Raw genomic sequence first — 20,880 nt, 5'->3', positions numbered from 1 at the left:
CACGGGGAACTTTTCAAGGGCAGGACGTGCATTATGTTCACTATTCACACAAGGGTGACTGGAGTTCAGAATGCTCATCAAAAGTAATTATTGAATCATCTAGAATTTTGTGAACTATGTTATTTAAGTATGTTGGATGTATTCCAGAACCCCTCAGATACCAAATCCCCAGAGGCTCAAGCCCCTTATATAACACAGTGTGGTACAGTCAGGCCGCTGTATCCACAGTTCCAAATCTGATGGATTCAGTCAGTTACAGATGGCACTGTGTGCGCTAAGTTGTGTCTGACTCTGTGATCCCATGGACTCTAGCCCACCAGGCCCCTCCATCCATGGAATTTTCCAGGCAAGAATACTGGAGTGGCTTCCTGACCCAGGGATCGAATTTGCATCTCTTGAGTCTCCTACATTGGCAGATGGGTTATTTACTACTAGCGCCACCTGGGAAGCCCAGTTACAGATGGAATTCTGCCCTTAAGCAGGGCTGATACTGTACGTATGTGCCCATGGTGTGTGTTTACTCTGTAAAACCAGATACTGTGTTTAGAAGAATTAAGTAAGCCAATTCTGGTTCCATTTTCCTCTCAAAATTTCTATGGGCTTGTGCTCCTTCTTATTATTTTGTCTTTTGGCATAAATTGCCTTATAACATAAAAGCATATACTGCCTTATAACAATTAGTAAGATCACTCTTTCCTAAGAGCAAATACATGAGTTACAGTGTGTATTTCACCCAAGGGACTTGACTACAGATCTTTGTTTTTTAATGGTTCCATGTTCTTATTTTCTGTTTTTGGCATGTGAGAAAACTAGAGGCATGTGAGAAGACTAGATGTTTCCAAAAAGAGTTTACTGCTGGATATGGAGGTTAAAAGATAGCAGGGTCATGTCCTTATCCAGGGCTGTCCCTACAGGTGTCAGGGGTCTGCACTTTCATAGGATCTTGAGATGGCATTAATATTAGACCTTTAAAAAATGATTTTTAATAAAGTTCAGAAAAGAGGAGTAAGGTGCAATGCACCCAAAGGGCTTCCCTATGTGAGAGTCCTGAGTGGCCTGCTCAGCTTTTACCCAAAGGTGAGGCTAGCTCTCCTTAGGGAAAAATAGTCCTCATGAGAATAAATGAAAGTAAATGAATGAACAAGTGTAGGTGACTGGATAAAATTGAAATAGAAGGGTCTTTAGGCACTGTGTAATATATTATTGTAATATTATAACATAACAGAATATCCTAGACTGGGCAAAAGAAAACTTTGGCAAAATTGTACCAAAGGATTCTGTGGTTTGTGTATATCTGCATACAAAATGTGTAGGTATAAAACATACGTTTATCTATTCTTTATCTCTCTTTTTAGCCTGTTTAGAGAGCACACTGATTTTTCTCCCTTGTTATTGGAGACTGCCTACCAATTTGCACTAAAATGCAGCTAATATCATTTTACTATATTCTATAAAGGTGTTGCTGAGGTCAGTTATCTCAATGTCTGTGTTTCTTTCTTGAGAAAATAGAGGGGAAAAAAATCTTTGACTTGGATAGGAGAGAATGGGGAAGAAAATTGAAATATAAGAGTATTTTTCCTGTAGAGTTCACAGGTCATTCTTCAATTTGAAAATCGAGTTTTACCATTTCATGTTAATAGAATACCGACATTCATAGATTTACATTAAAAAAAAAAAAAACCATAATAAGGGGCTGACACTGGTTTTCTGTGGCATCTCATGAGGTGATACCCTGATGTTACTCCCAGTACCTGTTTGTGGTCCTGTTGAAATGATGCCATTTGTATTAAATTATGACGTCTCAGAAGAACATTTTCAGCAAGGTTAGACAAGAATACTCAAGTTGAAGTGCATTTATGGAAGTCTATAAAGTAGTAAAAACGAAGGGATTGAAAAAAGAAACAAGTTATTTGAATACTGGCTGAATCACCAGTAAACAAGCCTCTGCTCTGCAAAATCAGTTTTGAAAAGAGTACTAATTGTTTCCTAAGCACTTGCAAATTCTTCAAGTCTTCAGGTAAGGGAATAAATGGACAGTGCTGAGCCTTTGCTGGGAGGTTCGCTTCATGCTTGTGCGTTGCAACAATAAAGACTATTGTAATGGAGATATGGGATGATCTCCTGGCAAACCAAAATTGCCAAGAGGGGGAAAATGGTCCTTATGGAACAACTTGTCTTTTGCCAGAAGGTCCTCAATTATTATTGTATTTAGGCATACATAATATATTATTTTTTTGGACAGTAGTATCTAATTGCTTTCGCGTGTAACCCCAGCGCTGCATGTGAGATGGGCCACCTGCCGCAGGTTTACAAAGATCCAGGTGCAATGCAGGGCGAGCCTGGTCGCGCAGGGACCAGTGTTCGAGCCCCCAAGGGAGCTGGCAACGCTCACCCCCGGCGGCGCAGCGTTCCTTCCCACTAACCTCCGTGGGCCCTGATCCCCGGTCGCCCCCTGACACAGCAAAGTGTCAGTTCGCGAGTATCCCTTCCGTCACTAGATGTCACTGTGAGTCAACGGCTAGTGGCGGGGGACCCCGGCGTTTTACGGATCTTCCAGGGTTTCCAGCATGGTCAGTCCCTGCACTTGTGCCCTCCCAGACCGGGGAGCGCAGAGCCGGGCGGGGCCTCCAGGAGGCCGGGACGGCTCCGCGACCAAGCGGGAGGCGAGCCGGGTTCGGGGAGCAGGGCTGGCGGCGCGATGCGGAAGGCGGGCCCGCGCCGCGCTCCTCTCCGCCCCCGCGAGCCAGATGGTCAGGTGCCACGGAGGCGCGGCCCGCTGCGGGCCGGCCGGGGACAACAGGGGCTTGGCGCCTGCGGTTCGCCATCGCCCAGGGCAGGGCTCCACGCGGGCGCGGGCGCCGCGCGGGGCGGAGCGCGAGCAGCCGCGGGCGGGGCGGGGCGGGGCGGGGCCTGGGAGCGCGCCGGCCGCCGGAGGGGGAGGGGCGGGGCGGGGCGGAGCCGCGGCGCGCGCGCCCGCTGGGGGGAGGGGCGGAGCAGGCGCCGAGCGCGCGCAGGCCGGCCGCCGCGAGCGTGGGGCGAGCGTGGACCGCGGCGCGGCGGTGCGACTCCTTCGCCGGCCCTCCTCCCCGCCCCCGGCGAGGGCACCGTGCGGCGGCGCCGGGGCCCGCGAGGCCGGAGGAGGCGGCCGCGCCCGGGCATGGTGGTCTGGGGCAGGGCTGAAGGTGAGCGACCCGGGCCGGCGGCGGGGGTGGGGGCGGGGTGGGAGCGGCCCCGCGTCGCCCGGCGCGGCGGCCTGAGGCGGGGCGAGGGCGGGCGCGCCGGCCCGGGCCCCGCGGCCGTTGGTCTCGCGGCCTGGGCGGCCCGCGGCGCCCGAAGCGCGGCAGCTGCCGGGTTATGTAACGCGTGACCTCCCCTTCCCCCTCCGCCATGGCGCGGCCGGCCCGCCGCCGCCGCCCGCTCTCGGCCGCCCGCGGAGGCGCCGCGCCGACGACCCGCGCCCGCGGCCCTCTCCGCCGCGCCCCGCGCCGGCCCCGCTCGGACCGCACCGCAAACTCTCGGTTGCTGCGCCGGCGCCGCGCCGGCTCTTCAGCCCCGCGCCATTCATTCGTGCGCGCGGGCGGCCGGGCTCGGAGCGTCGCGGCTGGCGGCCGGGGCCCCGCGCCGGACCCTCCGCCCGGCCTCCCGCCGTGGCGTCACCCCCTCCGCCCCGCGGGACCCGGGAATCGGCGTCGGACTCTGCGAAGGCAGTTTTTACTCACTTGTTTTTCCTGCTTACTTATCTGTTGCCTTAATACGCAGGCACCTGTCCCCAACTGTCCTGACAAGCGCCCCTCGCCCACTGCACTCCTTGTGAAATGATTCAGCACCTGTGTGGACGGAGAGGGGCATTTCCCTACACGTTTCCCTGCTGTTTACTGCCGAAACTCATTTGGGAAAGAAAGGTGTTAGTGTATCACTCCTTAGTTGACCCCCCGCCCCCGCCTCTGACTTAAAAAAAAAAACCAAACAGATTGCAGGTGTTGAGTCTACTATTTCTGCCTTCCGCATCTTCAGGTCACGTCCAGCGTAGAGATGGTATCATTTAAATGAGAATAACTAGACTAGCACGTACCATAAAAGAGCTTGTAACTGGCTGGTAAGGACTTTATGTAATTCTGATTGTTAATTCTGTCTGTCTGCCTAGCCTGTCCACTATAGTCTGCAAGAATTAGCCTTTTCCTCTTTAGTGTGGAACGTAGGTAACCTTGAGTACCGTCTACCTGCTTTCCAAATTTCCATCTCTGCTTTTGCACATAGGCTTGTCTTAGCCGAGCAGATGCTCCTAGTGTCTTGCCCCCTCGCTGTACTTCCTAGACTCTGGGAAGCTCACCTGTGTGTTACTGGCTCAGTCGTGTCCGACTCTGCGACCCCATGGACTGTAGCCCGCCAGGTTCCTCTGTCCATGGAATTCTCCAGGCAAGAACACTGGAGTGGGTTGCCATTCCCTTCTCCAGGGAAGCTCACCTAGAGTCCCTCTTTTCCCAGCAATCCTTCCCTGATCTAGAAGGCTCTTCATTCACTCCTTAGGCTGTTTGCCACTTCTCAGATATTATTGATGATTTTCTTTTTATTTGCATCCTGTCTTTAGCTGTAGGTGTTTTGAGGACAGAATCTGTACCAGACTTTCAGAGAACATTACTCCTACTTCATGGTAAACGATTGATACTTAAGATATTTTTTTTTAAAGGTGGGAATCTTTATGATTAATTTCTTTGGAATCTCAAGCAGAAAATACTTTTTCAAAGTAATGTATTTGAAAATGTAAGATCACTTCATCTTCTGCATTCCCATCTTCAAAACTCAGATTCTTCATAAACCCAGCCCCACCAACAAAAAGGTAGTCAGTAAGAAGAAGCTAGAAAGATTACATGTAATATATATTTTATAGTCCTGTCTTTGATAGCTGCTGTAGTAGACAAGAACTTCAGAGTTAGATGTAGACTTAAATCCTGGCTCTGCCTGTTATTATCGTGGACAATTTAAGTTACTGATTTCTCTGATTTTTTTTTTTTTTTTCTCTCATTTGTGTAATGAAGACTTCACTTCCTACCTTGGGTATCTGAGGATTAAATGAGTTCTTAAATGTAGGGCATCTAGTGAGTCCCTGGTACATAGTGGTGCTCCCTAAATACATGTTATTCCCTTTGGTGTACTTCATTGCAGTCCACAACCTGTTAATAGTATGAGCTGGGATGTGCTGAGACAAAGTGTGAGAAGAAAGCTGATCAGAAGAGCTACCACTTCTTGTCTCCAAGTAAATGAACGAGCCCTGAACTAAAGAGCAGTAAAGCTCTTTCTGCTTCTCAAGAATGTATGGGTGTGTGTGGCATATGATAAATGATAAGAGTATGTTTGTAAGTGAAGGAAATACCTTTTAACCTTTTTTTCCTCCTATAATAGTACCCACTAAAGCATTAACATGGATATTTTTAAAAACTGATTTTTTTTCAAAATCAAGTCGGGAATGGGAGATGAGGAAGGAGGAATATTTTAGAGTCTTTTTCAGGGACGATTAGCTTGCATGCTGTTCTTTTAGTGTCTGCTACTGCTGCTAAGTCACTTCAGTCGTGTCCGACTCTGTGCGACCCCATAGACAGCAGCCTACCAGGCTTCCCCATTCCTGGGATTCTCCAGGCAAGAACACTGGAGTGGGTTGCCATTTCCTTCTCCAATGCATGGAAGTGAAAAGTGAAAGTGAAGGCGCTCAGTCGTGTCGGACTCTGTGCGACCCCATGGACTGCTGCCTGCCAGGCTCCTCCGTCCATGGGATTTTCCAGGCAAGAGTACTGGAGTGGGGTGCCATTGCCTTCTCCCTTTTAGTGTCTACTGATAATACGTGGATCCTGGTCTTGGTTCAGGCATCTCAGATGGTTGTGACAGTGCCTTCCCCCGTGACCCTGTTTCTCTTGGTCTTGCTGACTGATCCCAAAGTAAAAAGAGTGGTCTTTTTAAAAACATAAATCACACCGTCACTCTTCTTGATCAAAATCCTCCAAAAAGCTTCCTGACACCCTTAGAATTGAATCAGAACTTTTTGCCATTTCTTGAACAAATCACTCTGTTCCTGTCTTAGGGATGTTATCCCTGCTATTCTTTAAGTTGGCCTACCCCTTCCTCCTGGTGGTGATCTTGCCTTGACAGATGTCTTCCGTTTGTTGCCTAGATGTTATCACATCAGAATTATCCCTTCTCTTACCCCTAAGATGAAGCCAGCCCCTCTCTCTGTCACTTTCGATTCATTGTGTTTGTTTTCTCTTCCTGGCATGTGTTACGAGATAAGATAACGCTCTTCATGTATCCCTTTCCCCCATAAGACTTGTTTGTTCCAAGACTTCTTCTCCACTGGAGGGCAGAGGTCTTGTCTGACTTGTTTGTGGCTCTGTCCCCGGTGCTTAGAAGGGTGCTTGGCACACAGTAGGCTCTTAGTTAAACCTGTTAAGTGAATGAGTGGTGTATAGTTGATGTAAACATTAGTTCTGGAGTCAGACAGCCTGGCTCCTACATTTACTGATTGTGTGGCTTTGGGCAAGTGAATATCTTTTGGTGCCTTAGTTTGCCTTCCCTGGGACAGTAATACCTACTTTATAGGATTATGGTAAGAAATAATCAAGTTAATATATATAAAGTGCTTAGAACGGGCTGTTTCACAGTTTTGAAAGCCAACACTTGAAAACATCTTTGAGTATTCACTTAGGATTTTTGTGTTTTTGCATGAGATAAAAATGCAGTTCATCCAGTTTTATCTTTATTTTGCTGAATTTTTCTGGCTACCAAAGTTATATTTATGGAACTCCTTTTTAAAATAAATACATTTTATGGATGTCTAGAACGGATTTAAAAAGTAAACTGCTGAGAATAGTGACGAGTATTTGGTCTTTAGGTGTAAGTCAGCTTTATTCTTAGATCTGTGGAAGATGCTAAGAGTGATTATCTCAACAGTCGTCCACTGGAGTGGCTTTTATATCTTTTCCTTTGAAGTTCAGCTGGAGATGTGATTGTGGTGTTGAAAGGACTTACTGGAGGCTGAAGACAGGAAAATCCTTGAGATCCAGTTGAAGTACAAGTCTTGTAGTTGGGAAAGAGGAGATGTTTCACCATCTTTAGTGTGTTCAATTTCTGCCTTCTTTCATGATGGGTTCCACACCCGAAAAATGTGTTTGGTTCTTAGATAGAGCTTATAGCGTGCTCAGTCGTGTCTGTCTCTTTGCAACCCCATGTACTGTATGGACTTGACAACCTCCAGGCTCCTCTGTCCCTGGAATTCTCCAGGCAAGAATACTGGAGCGGGTAGTCATTCCCTCCAGAGGATCTTCCTGACCCAGGGATTAAACCTGTGTCTCTTGCTTCTCCTGCATTGGCAGGTGGATTCTTTACCATTGAGCCACTTGGGAAGCCTCAGTACTATACTGAAAGTAAAAAACAGAGTGGCTGTGAGTGTATCGGTGGTCCATCCTCAGGACTGGGTGGCCAATTGGGAAATGTGGAGCCCCAACCTTGCGTCACCAGAGAGTATCCCACTGGTGTCTGTGGCTCCAGGAGAGGCCAGAAGGGCAAGTGTGGCTTCTGTTGAGCGTGTGTCACTTTGGCATCACCATAAAGTCGAAAAATTGTAAATGAAAGCACTCTAAGTTAGGGACCATCTGCACTATACTTAAATGTCTGTGTTTTATAAGTGTGAAGTGTTTTAACAGGGTGATGATATGCAGAATTATTAACTCATTAAAAATGAGTCAAAGCATCATGTGTGTCCCGGTAGGTCAGCTCTGTAGTTAGTTTGAAAAGGCTTAGCATGTCGTAGATGTGAAGCATTAGATTTAGGAAAACGTTACTAGCTTTAAAGTTGCTTAAGGCTAAAAATAGGTTTTCAGGACGCAGGTAAATACATGTGTTTCTGTTGATTGGGGTGCAAGCCTTTATTATTTTTGTTTTTAGTAAGGAGGGATACATTGGTGTAGCACGTTTTTACGCCATGGTAAGCTTTAAGGATTTTTGACATCACCTTGTGGCATTTTTAAAATTTGAAGAGTATCTAAATTCTAAGTTGCTGACTTGTCAACACTTAAGTAGATTCAGAACGCCAGTGCTAGAATGAACCCTGAAGGTTCTGTAGGCCATGGCCCTGTATTTTCCTGGAGAAAAAATGAGACCCAGAGAATTATTTGATGATCGAGGAGAAATAGAACTAGAGTCTAGGGTTTTGTTGGGATTTTTTTGTGTGTGTATTTAAACTCTAAAGCCATTTTTTCTCTGGTACTCTAAATTTCCCCCTTCATCACCGAGAGAAAGACCACACTGTATGTTTAGTATCTTAGGTTCAAGAGGGTAGAGTTGAATGGTATATTTTGCCATATGCATCTGGGATGGTTTGAGAAACTTTTTAAAGACCAATGTGGTCTTATTCCTAAATTAAAAGATTAGTTGGGGATGGGCATGAAGTTGGTTATGATGTAAATAGTTTTTGCTTGAGCCCAGTATATGAGTAGGCAAAATGTTGCTTATTGTTCTCAATCATGCCTGATCAGAATCGAGGCTAAAATGAGCTCTTGGGAGGTTTAATCAGAATATAATAGCTGAATTTCACATTTTCTAAACTCCATCATGGAACAACAGACTGGTTCCAAATAGGAAAGGAGTACGTCAAGGTTGTATATTGTCACCCTGCTTATTTAACTTATACGCAGAGTACATCATGAGAAACGCCGGACCGGAAGAAGCACAAGCTAGAATCAAGATTGCTGGGAGAAATATCAATAACCTCAGATATGCAGATGACACCACCCTTATGGCAGAAAGTGAAGAGGAACTAAAAAGCCTCTTGATGAAAGTGAAAGTGGGGAGTGAAAAAGTTGGCTTAAAGCTCAACATTCAGAAAACGAAGATCATGGCATCTGGTCCTGTCACTTCATGGGAAATAGATGGGGAAACAGTGGAAACAGTGTCAGACTTAATTTTTCTGGGCTCCAAAATCACTGCAGATGGTAATTGCAGCCATGAAATTAAAAAACGCTTACTCCTTGGAAGGAAAGTTATGACCAACCTAGATAGCATATTGAAAAGCAGAGACATTACTTTGCCAACAAAGGTCCATCTAGTCAAGGCTATGGTTTTTCCAGTGGTCATGTATGGATATGAGAGTTGGACTGTGAAGAAAGCTGAGTGCCGAAGAATTGATGCTTTTGAACTGTGGTGTTGGAGAAGACTCTTGAGAGTCCCTTGGACTGCAAGGAGATCCAACCAGTCCATTCTAAAAGAGATCAGTCCTGGGTGTTCTTTGGAAGGAATGATGCTAAAGCTGAAACTCCAGTACTTTGGCCACCTCATGCGAAGAGTTGTCTCATTGGAAAAGACTCTGATGCTGGGAGGGATTGGGGGCAGGAGGAGAAGGGGACGACAGAGGATGAGATGGTTGGATGGCATCGTGGACTTGATGGACGTGAGTTTAAGTGAACTCCGGGAGTTGGTGATGGACAGGGAGGCCTGTGTGCTGCGATTCATGGGGTCGCAAAGAGTCGGACACGACTGAATGACTGAACTGAACTGAACTGAAACTCCATCATTTCTACACTTGAGATTTAAAATGCTTTTCATTGAAGTTTTCAGTTTTATCTTATAGTAAACTTTATATGACTTACTGGCCATTTATTGATATTTTAAGCCTTTCAGAAATTTAAGCTGAACAATCATGAATTTTAAAAATATTTTAATAATTTCTTCTTTAATATTTTTGAGCATGTAACCAAAAAGTCCCTTTTTGTAATGCTTTAGGCCTTAAAAGGGCCTCCCTGGTGGCTCAAGACGGAAGACTTGGGTTCGATCCCTGGGTTGGGAAGATCCCCTGGAGGAGCCTGGCAACCCACTCCAGTATTCTTGCCTGGAGAATCCCCATGGACAGAGGAGCCTGGTGGGTTACAGTCCAAGGGGTCACAAAGACTCGGACACAACTAAGTGACTAAGCACAGGCCTTAAAAAGTGCTTTCACTCGACTTTTCCTCATTTAGCCTCTGTTAAGTCCTGAGACAAGGGGCAGGGCTGTATGTGCTGTTTTATGTGCACCATGTGGTTTTGGCTCTTAACAGCCCAGCGCTGGGGCAGCCAACCTGGCGCCACAGGTTAAGGGCATCAGTCTCCCTTTTTTTCAGATGCCAGCTGCAGGCTTTGGGGCTTGCAGGTCCCCTGCTCTTGTGACCACCTGGCCCCGTATTTGGGAGTTCCATTGCCTCCTCAGAGTTAATCATTTGTTAGAATGACTCACAGCACTCAAGAAGGTGCTGTACTTAGAATTAACATTTTATCATAAAGCATACAAGCCGGGATCTGCCAAATGAAGAGAGGCGTGGAGAGAGGTCTGAGAGGGTCCCAGACCCGGTGCTTCCCTGTCCTCAGGACTCATCCTCCTACCCCGTCAGTTGGTGATTACCAGGGAAGCTTACCTGCATCTCAGAGTCCAGAGGTTTTATTGGGGTTTTATTACATTGGCATGATTGATTGAATCATGGACCACAAGGTCGAATTTCCTTTACAGACCCCTCTTCTTCCAGGAGGTCAGGCTGTTGGCATGTGGCTCAGAGCCAAGCCTCTAATCACTTGGTTGGCCTTTCCAGCGTGGCCTCCCCATCTTGAAATAAGGGGCCACCTGGGAGTCACCTGTTTATATAAAAGACGTGGTCCTGGAGGTCCACCGTGGATAACAAAGAGACTGCTGTCAGCTGTGAAATTCCAGGGGTTTAGAGTCTCCCAGGAAGCTGGGACAAAGGCCAGCCAGATTCTTTCTTAATAGTAGCTAAAGAAGTGCGAACAGATGCGCTTTTGGTACAACTCTGCAGTAGTAACTTGGAGATCTCCAGTAGAGTAGGCTGCATTTGAATATATTTAGGTATGTAGAAAGATCCCCTTCTATTGAAAAATAGCATTTTCTCTTATGGAAATAATGACATTTGAAACCTGGGTTCATTTGAGTTAAGTACTTTTTATAAATTGTGTTGTAGGTAGGGTTATAAACTACATGCCTTTTGGTATTTTAAAAGCACGGTAATTTGGACTCTAAAAAGTTTACTCTTGGTTTCTTTTTGAATTTGTAAATTTAATTTTAGGTTATTACTATTGTTAGCTGAAAAGAGACCTAAGTCTGTGACATGGGATTCTTGTTACTGAGGGGAGGTGGTGGTGGTAGAGTTGTAAAATCTTGTAGCCACTTAGTTGGCACTTTGAATTTTAGATCTTGAGTTGAAGTTGCTAGGTTTACATTGTTGAAGGTTAATTTTTTGGCATATTATTTATGCCCAGTGGAACATCTTATTTTAGATTGTCCCTTAAAGGTTATTACATCCTCTTGGAGCTCACTGGAGGATTTCTCAGAAATAGAATCTGTTAACACAGGCATATGCTATGCTATGCTAAGTCACTTCAGTCGTGTCCGACTCTGTGCAACCCCATAGATGGCAGCCCACCAGGCTCCCCTGTCCCTGGGATTCTCCAAGCAAGAACACTGGAGTGGGTTGTCATTTCCTTCTCCAATGCATGAAAGTGAAAAGTGAAAGTGAAGTTGCTCAGTCATGTCCGACCCTTAGCGACCCCATGGACTGGAGCCCACCAGGCTCCTCCATCCCTGGGATTCTCCAGGCAAGAGTACTGGAGTGGGGTGCCATTGCCTTCTCCTAACACAGTCATAGAACCTAAATAAACTGTCTTGAGGAAGATTTCTAGTGTCTTACGATGAACATAGTAGCTTGGTAAAATGTCCTGTCATCCTAGAAAGTACTGGAGTTGTTTGTGGTTGTTTTTAACATAGGGAATTCTTGTCACAAAGCAAGAGAAAAGAGGCCAGAAAGTAATGCCATGGCTGTTCTAAAACACTCGGTTTTCACTTGCAGCTGCGTTAACATAAGGGTTTGTGAGAGAAGAGGTTTGTGGCCGATGGCGCTGATAGATCTAGACTCAAGTGGGCCTGCCTTATTCTTGAACTGCGGCCACTCAGAAGGGCTTGTTTCTGGTGTGTGGCGCATGTCTGCCGTGTGAGTTCGGAGTTCTAACGCTTTGTGGGTGGCAAACATGAGCTCTTGGTCTAGAGGAGGCTCAGGAGCTGGACCCTTGCCCCTGCGTGCAGTCATTGCCTCCCCCATCGTTGATACTCACAGGTTAAGTGGTTCAGAGGGTAAAGAACCTGCCTACCAGTGCAGGAGACTAGGGTTTGATCCTTAGGTTGGGAAGATCCCCTGGGGGAGGGCATGGCAGGCCACTCCAGTATTCTTGCCTGGAGAATCGCATGGACAGAGGAGCCTGGCGGGCTACAGTCCATGGGGTCACAAAGAGCTGGACATGATTGAGCGACTTTTTTCTTTCCTTCACTTTCACAAAGGCAGGTTCAGACTTCTGATGATTTTGAGGGCCTACTGTTTTATTCCCTTACCTGCCTTGTTCATCTACCACTGGCTCTGTCCATGTGTCAGCCCCAGAATGTTGCCTTGAAGAGCTTTTTTTTTTTTTTTTCTTGAAATCGCTCTTTCATTCCCCTCAGCCTATTAAAATCTTATTCGTTGCCCTTAGCTCAGATCCGCCTTTTCGGTGAAGTCTTGGATCTAGTCCCCAACAAGAGAGCTACCTCCTGCTGTCTTCTTGGGGGTCCGTTGGTTTTTGTCGGTGCCGCTAATGTTGGCTCCAGTATTGCAGGTCTGTGCAAATCATTTTTCTCTAAAAGATAATTTTGAATTGTGGTTTACACTTTATTCATCTTGAAAACTGCAAATTACAGTAAATATTCAGTGAACATGGAGTAAACTATTGGCTCAGGCCTGGAATCTGGGGGGTGGGGTGGGGGGGGGAGGCGAAGGACAGGAAAGCTCTTGTTACCCGTAATCTAAGCCAGACCGCCTCTTGCTGAGCTGCGCTTACTCTGTCGTCAGGGTCTTTCTGCCGGTGCACGTCGTCACGGCATTCTTCCTCCTTGGTACTCTGTCTCAGCACCTCGGAGCTTCGCTGCACTTGTCTCTGTCCCGTGACCACTCTAGGTGCACTGTAGGCAACGCTGGTGCTTTTCAAAGCCTGTGCCCCACACCAGCAGCGTCACTGTTCCCGGGAGCTTTTTAGAAGTTCAGGTGCCCGGCCCCACTCCTGACCTGCCTACAAAGTGAGCAGCTTGCAGTTGGGGCCCAGCATGTGTGTTAACACGCCCTCCAGGAGCTGCTGGTGAAGCCCCACTGGGAGCACAGGCCGCCCTCTTCTCTGGCGGGACGCCCTTTGTTCTCCGGCTGAGTTCGCCCCTGCCTTCTGTGGGGGCCTTGGGAGTCCTTGATTTACTGCAACCTTGAACTTCCTCCAGGTGTCCGTTTGGCTTTCCTGTGAGACTGGAGCTTCTCCTTAGTGAAATCACTCCTCGCTGACTCTCTTTTCTAAAATCATATCATCTCCAGAACATTCTTTTCCTTGGTGTCTTGATCCCTACTTTTGGACATGCTGACTTTGAGAAGCAGGTGGGACCTCCTAGTGGAGATACTTTAATGAGCAGTTGGAGTTCACCAAGTAGAGGGAGGGCATTAGGAAACCAGTTAATGTTGCTACACCCTTGAAAACCAGAGGCGGCGGTTCTTTGTACTTTTATTACCACCGTGTCTTCGTTTGCTTTTCCTTCTATGGAAATCTGTAATTACAGGGAAGAAAATTATTAGTGATTCTTTTAGAACACTTTGTTTTCAAATGACTGATTTTGTTAGATCCATCATTTGCAGGGGGAAGGAAATATATTTTCATTGTTGTGACTAACCAAGAGGATAAGAGAGAAATGTGTTATATTGGATGGTTTGAGATAGAAAATTTGCTTTTAGCAAGATCAGGCTCAAACAGGACATTACAAGTATCTGTTACCCATTTTCAGTTTGAATACAGATTTCCCCTGCTGGCTGAGTAGAGTGTTCCTGTGAAACCTTTCTTAAGCTGAAATGGCCAAAAGCAAAGAAACAGTTACTGCAGGACTGTCTTGCCAACGGGTGCAAAATATAAACTGAGATGCAGTGCAGATGCTCACAGACCCAGTGGCTCGGCCCAGCACAGCGGGGGCTTGACGCCGTGACTGCGCGTGCTTCCTGGAGAAGGTGCCGGGCAGCGCTCACGCTCTTGGTAACGCTCCTGGGTGCACGCTCCCTTGGTAACAGGCTGCTGTGAAGCAAGCCAGATGTGGCTTTTGCTTTCCCATCTTTTTGTAAAAGTGAAAATCCTCTTGGGGTTTCTTTTGGTTAGCAAAAACATGTACTGATGTAGGTTTTTCATAAGAGTAAAGTGGTGCAAAGTAAACTTTTGAAAAAAGGGGGCGAAACCTGTATATCCATAAACTGTAATTCTCTGTCTTATTGCTTGTCTCTCTTTATTTCTGTGCAGTTTATTGAAATAATTGCTTCTGAGTCATAATACCCAAACAATGAAATGTAGGTCCATTCCTTAGGGTGCAGGGTAGCGAGGGACCAGGGTGCGAGGTTGTGGCCAAGACTTAGAGCAGAGTGATGTGGGCGATGACAGAGGATTAACAGCTCTCTGCCCTGTGATGGCGGCAGGGCACAGCTGATGGGCGACTGCTTGTTTTAGGTCATTGAGGGCCCAGGTTCCTTCTGTTTTCTTAGCCATCCCCTGTCTTTGTTCTGTTGGTTGAAGCTCGGTCACCTCAAAGCTGCATTCCAAAAGAGTAAACAACTTCTTTTCAGAAAAAATGGCACAGAGTTTTGTATTCATTACTCTGCTCTCATCTCACCGGCCAGAGCTTAGTCACATGGCCACTCCTGATTCAAAGGAGCTGAGGGAATAGAGCCTCCCTTTGCAGCCCTGCTCACCGCTAAGATGGGTTAGGAGAGGTGTTCTTTTACTAAAAGAATGAATGAATACTGGGAGGCTGTTGTCATTCTGGCACTCCAGAGTTTGGGGGTCCCCAGAACCACCCTCAGGGGCAGTAGCTCACCGGAAGGACTCAGAGCTCTTGGGAGCTGTTGCGGTCGTCGTGGTGGAGACTTACTGCAGTGAACAGATGCAGGTTAAAGCTGTCCAAGGGCATGGGCCACACAGGGGAGTTCCACGTGCAGCTTTGGATGCACCGCTGGAGTCTGAGGTGGGGTGACTTCTGTTAATGACAGTTGACAATACCCAAGAAGTATTGCCAACCAGGGCAGCTCACCTAGTGGCCAGGGTTTTTATTGGAGTTTGGTCAGATAGATGAGGTTGACCTTCTGTCTCTAGCCCCTCAGAAGGTTAGTGACGCGTGGCCTGAAGCCTCCACCGTAAATCTTACTGTTAGATTACCTGAAGTGGCTGTTAACCCTCAGGTAAAAGGAGACATTTATCAGCAGGGCAAGCCAGGGGCAAAGGCCAGACCTCTCACTGAGCAGGGATCATTACTTACTGTTAGAGCCACATCTGTGTGCAGCCTTTGTTTCCTGGACGAATAAACAGAGTAGCATAATACGTGTGCTTTCATCGTAAAAGCCTTTTTCATAAATGGATAGATGCACAGAATCATAATTTTTAAAAACTGTAAGAGACTAGAGTTGGTCAGGCCCCTTTCTCTCCACAGATACAGGAGCTCCTGGCGGCTTGAGGCCAGAGAACCAGCCGCAGGGGCGCTGTTCCTGGGCCTCTGCCTCTCGTGACCGCGGACACACGGTGGGGTCTGGATGCAGGCTGTTCGTGGGGCCCGGTTCCTGCTGCAGTCCTGTCACCTGTCTGCCAGCTGCCGTTTCTGACCCGGACGGTGCCAGAGTCGAAGCATCTCGTGTTGTGGAACCGTGTTAGGCTGGTTCAGTTCAGTGGGAGTGCTGTTTTCAGAAGCTTGTTACGTTAATAGCATTGTTCATTTCTCCATTGGAGATTTGGAGACGTGCATTTGTACAAGATGAGTGTGGTTTTGCACCACAAACCGGCCATGCAGCCTTATCAAACATTTTAGCCCTTTTACCTAGAAGGCGCCTGTGTGTGAAATAATCAGTATTTGGCCTCCCTATTCCATAGATGTATTGTTGAGATAAATAGGAGATGTACAGACCTCCTTGGGAAAAGTAAGACACTGTGGAAATGCAGTGGTAAGATACACTGGTGTGTTGAAATTTTTAATATTTAAATTTAACAATTTAGCATAACATTTAACATAACATTGTTCAACATAACATTTACATTTCAGTGTTAAAAATTTAAGGAATACTGAAGAAATAAACAGTGTCAGTCAACAGGTGTTTTTTTTTTTTAAGAAGGTGGAAATGTGATAATTTTCCCTTCCCTTTTTTGCTCCCTGTAGTTTCTCAGTTTTCTGCAGTAAACATACAGTGCTTTTACATAGAAGGAAAAACTGTTTTTGAAAATGGACGCCTAGCACAACTGAATACAAGCAACCTGGCAAAGTGGTGTATAAACACAGACCATGAATTTGGAGGGCAGTAGAGGATGCCTTGAGAAAAGACAGAGCAGGTCCACTTGTTGAAAAGGCAAATGGCCCCACACATACAGTTTGTTGTTTAGAGAATGCTCTGTATGCTGTAGCCACTTTTAGTGATGGGTTACAGTTTTTTGAAGTCTGTGTGTGTTTGGTGTTGATCAAACTGATATCTTATAGTACAGGAATTGTTTCATTGTACATTAAAATAACTGATAATAGGAAAATCTTTCAGTGTACTGAAGGCGAAGAGACCAGGTTAAAAAAAATTTTTTTAAGAGTTCTGTTAGATTAAGAGTAATATCTGTTCTAAATATCTTGATGTTTTATTTTTGTATATTTTTCAAAGGTATTTTAAATGTATGAAATACATGCTGTGTTAGAATATAAACTGTCAGCTCAATTTAGAATCCCTAAAAGCCAGTATTAGGACTTCCCTGGTGGCTCAGACGGTAAAGCTTCTGCCTACAGTGAGGGAGACCTGGGTTCGATCCCTGGGTCAGGAAGATCCTCTGGAGAAGGAAATGGCAACCCACTCCAGTACTCTTGCCTGGAAAATCCCATGGACTGAGGAGCATAGTAGGCTCCTCAGTCCATGGGGTCGCAAAGAGTCGGACATGACTGAGCGACTTCACTTCAAAAGCCACTATACGGTGAAGACAAAAGAGTGTTACAAAGACATAAAAATGCCCTGCACATAGTTATTTGATTTTTGTTTTTAATACATTGGTGAGAGTCTCTTCAAAGTCGCAGCCTGACTAATGTGTAGGTGGGTCTAGAGCAAAGTTCTGCTTCCCTGGGTTTTGAATTCCAGGAATCTCCATTGTGCTCTTATAACCTCAGTGATCTGAGAATGATCATAGCCTTAGACAGTGAGGGTCTCTATGGTTGAACAGAAACAAAACAAAACCTCAAAACAGCTCTTTGGTGTTGAAGCCTTTCCCATTTAAGGACAAGCGAGAACCCATTGGAGCTACTAGTTGAACTTCGTAGTGACTATCCCATCTGCTCGTATTGTGAGGACAGTACTCGGTGGTGGCGGTGGTGGTGTTCAGTTGCTTAATCGTGCCCAACTCTTTGTGACCCCATGGACTGCAGCACTCCAGGCTTCCCTGTCCTTCACCATCTCCCAGAGCTTGCTCAAACTCATGTCCGTTGAGTCGATGATGCCATCCAGCCATCTCATCCTCTGTTGTCCCCTTCTCCTCCTGCCTTCAATCTTTCCCAGCATCAGGGGCTTTTCTAATGAGTGGGGTCTCTGCATCAGGTGGTCAAAGTATTGGAGTTTCAGCTTCAGCATCAGTCCTTCCAATGAACACCCAGGACTGATCTCCTTTAGGATGGACTGGTTGGATCTCCTTGCTGTCCAAGGGACTCCTAAGGGTTTTCTCTTAACACCACAGTTCAAAACCATTAATTCTTCAGTACTTAGCCTTATGGCCCAACTCTCACATCCATACATGACTACTGGAAAAACAATAGCTTTGACTAGACGGACCTTTCTTATCAAAGTGATGTCTCTGCCTCTTAATACACTAGCTAGGTTTGTCATAGCTTTTCTTGCAAGGAGCAAGCATCTTCTAATTTCATGGCTACAATCACCACTATTTGCAGTGATTTTGGAGCCCAAGAAAATAAAATCTGTTACTAGTTTCATTTTTTGCCCATCTGTTTGCCATGAAGTGATGGGACCAGATGCCCTGATCTTAGATTTTTGAATGTCGAGTTTTAGGCCAGCTTTCTCACTCTGCTCCTTCACCTTTATCAACAGGTTCTTTAGTCCCTCTTCACTTTCTGCCATAAGGGTGGTGTCGTCTGCATATCTGAGGTTATTGATATTTCTCCTGGCAATCTTGATTCCAGCTTGTGTTTCCTCCAGCCCAGCGTTTCTCATGATATACTCTGCATATAAGTTAAATAAGCAGGGTGACAATATACAGCCTGACGTACTCCTTTTCCTATTTGGAACCAGTCTGTTGTTCCATGTCCAGTTCTAACTGTTGCTTCCTAACCTGCATATAGGTTTCTCAAGAGGCAGGTCAGGTGGTCTGGTATTCTCATCTCTTTCAGAATTTTCCACAGTGTGTGGTGATCCACACAGTCAGAGGCTTTGGCATAGTCAGTAAAGCAGAGATAGATGTTTTTCTGGAACTCTCTTGCTTTTTCAATTGGTTCGTGCAGCTCTTTACTGTTTTCCTTGCTGTGAGTGTGTGTATGTTTTTCCTGTATTTTTGATCTTCCATCGAAGAGGATTTTCTTTCTACCTAAGGGATATACTTTCTAATTTTCTTTACTTTGCTGGTGACATTAACCTCTTTTTATTTGCCTGAAAAAGCCTTTATTTCAACTTTCTTGGCTGAATTTTTCTCTGGGTGTAGAATTCTAAGTAATCATTTTCTTTCAGCACGGTTGTCTTCTGGTTCTGTGTTTCTGTGGAAAAGAAAGCTGTCTGTTTCATTACAGTAGTTTGAACGGGATCTCTTTTTCCCACCCATGACAATTTTTAAGACTTTTTTTCTGTCTTTAGTTTTTCATAGTGTCACTATTATATGTTTAGATATAGGTTCTTTATGTTTTTTTTCCCAGTTTGGGACTCATTGGGCTTTTTGAATTTGTAGTTTGATACCTTTAATCAGTTTCAGACTATGTTTTAGCCATTGTTTCTTTAAACATAACTTCTCTTTTTCCTCTTTACCCCCGCAATTTACTTAAATTAGACTTTCTTGTATACATTCTGTGTCTCTTTCCCTTCTGTCCATATGCTCCCTGTCTGGACATTTTCTTCTGACTTATTCCACTTATTCTTTGTTTCCTTTTTTCTGTTCATTACATTCTTAATTTCTAATATTGTATCTTTTCACTTGAGAGTTACTGTCTAGTTATTTCTGATATTTTCCAGTTCTTTACCAATAGTCTGAAGTTTGTCTTTCCCCTCTTTGAGCAGAGTAAACACGACTACTTTAAAGTCTACATTAATTTCCTTTCCTAGAGTCTGTGTAGGTCTGTTTATTTTGTTGTTTCCTCTTGGTTCGTGTGATTGTTTCTTGGTGTGCCTCGTTATCTTTATGTGCCAGATACTGTATCTGCAAGCTCGTGGGTAGAGATACATGAAGTTTAGGCAGCTGTCTCCTCAGAGCATCCAAATTGCCTTCTGCCAGGCGCCGTGGGGCAGCCCCCGGTCACCTGGGTCTGCTCTGAGGCTAGGCTGACCCCGGGCAGGGTGCCCTGGGCTGCCTGCCTCCAGCTGACTCTGACCCTGGGGCCCTCCGTCCAGATGTGAAGAGCTGTGTCCCAGGACGACCCTGAGCCCCCGCTGGCACTCCCTTACTCACTATGTGTGCTCAGCCAGAAGGGAAGATCTCCCGGTTTGGGGAGCTGATATGACGCAGCAGCTCTCCTCTATCAGCTGCCGAGTCTTGGCCCAGTAATTTTTCATTATTTGCTCGGCCTCCTGTGCCTTGAGGCTATCTTTTTAAACACTGTTTTGTCTAGTTTTCCTCTTCCTCAGCAGGAGAGTCGGTCCACATAACCAGGTTTACTATTTGTCATGGAATTTTTTTCAAAGTAGAATTTAAATGTATAAAATGAACTGTATTTCTTGTTTCCTTTTCCCTCTTCTTGGTTTTTATTGAATCCTGGGCCAATAGGAGTTTGCTGTACATGGGTCAAATTACATTTTTGAAATTTGATGAAATTACCTTTTTAGCCCTTCGTTGCTTTTCATTTTCAAAACTTGGTCTGGGATAGCTTTACTTGGGAAGAGGGAGAACCTTTAAAACTTTTCTTTGAAGAAGTTTTGTGTCAGTGAGATCTCCCTTATTAAGCCATCAATACGGATTTTCGTATTGACTTCTTACAATGAGGCTTTTAAATGGTCAGGTGAATTAAACTTTTAAAATGTGTTATTTCCTTAAACTTAGCTTCATTTAGCAGATTAATGGTTTCGTATAATTTTTGTTAGTATTCGTTCTTAATGTACAATGACCAGAATGCCCACACTTTTCACTTGTAAGAGCAGATGTGTGGAGTCAAAGTCAAGAACTGTGGTCACATTTCCCAGACTCCTTTAAGATAGAGAGAGGTCTTGGGGGAACAGACTGGACAGAGTGAGCTTGCTGAGACCAGAAGGATTAAACAGCACTGATGGCTGTCCTGGAACTCCGGGTGAACACACGCCCTTGCTTGTCAGAGACATAACAAACAGCCCCCTCCCCTCCTGCACCCACAGCACCTGGTAGGGCTTCCACTCTGCCGCCTGTCCTCAGAGCCCTTTCCACCTGCCCCTGGTCTCCCTGTGCCCCTGGTCTCCCTGTTGGGGTTCACGCTGAGACCATCTCTGCATGTCTTTCAGGTGCCTTTTAAGAGTAGGCAGTAAAAATCATAATTAGTATAAAGTCAGCAAGTAGATATTATAAATCCTGTATATACTAAGAAAGAAATATTTGAAGGAAAATATCAGGTGATATATGTGAATAAAGTGT

The 20,880-nt window shown here is 45.6% G+C and overlaps 1 protein-coding gene across 7 annotated transcripts in view; it reads left to right on the top strand.

The window, feature by feature from the left end:
* Positions 1 to 2,988: 2,988 nt before the first annotated feature.
* Positions 2,989 to 20,880, top strand: part of REV1 (REV1, DNA directed polymerase) — an 83,153-nt gene continuing 65,261 nt past the window's right edge. For 2 of the 7 annotated variants that reach the window (XM_027554688.1, XM_027554687.1), the window contains exon 1: positions 3,041 to 3,182. The gene's annotated coding sequence lies outside the window, so the exon portion shown is untranslated. Of the gene's footprint in view, positions 3,183 to 20,880 lie in introns of all 7 variants that reach the window. The other 5 variants (XM_027554690.1, XR_003513267.1, XM_027554691.1 and 2 more) reach the window with 5 other exon arrangements.

The sequence above is a fragment of the Bos indicus x Bos taurus genome, chromosome 11, assembly GCF_003369695.1.
Source record: "Bos indicus x Bos taurus breed Angus x Brahman F1 hybrid chromosome 11, Bos_hybrid_MaternalHap_v2.0, whole genome shotgun sequence".
Taxonomy (NCBI): domain Eukaryota; kingdom Metazoa; phylum Chordata; class Mammalia; order Artiodactyla; family Bovidae; genus Bos; species Bos indicus x Bos taurus.
The sequence above is the reverse complement of the archived record's forward strand: the minus strand, read 5'-3'. Positions and strand labels throughout refer to the sequence as shown.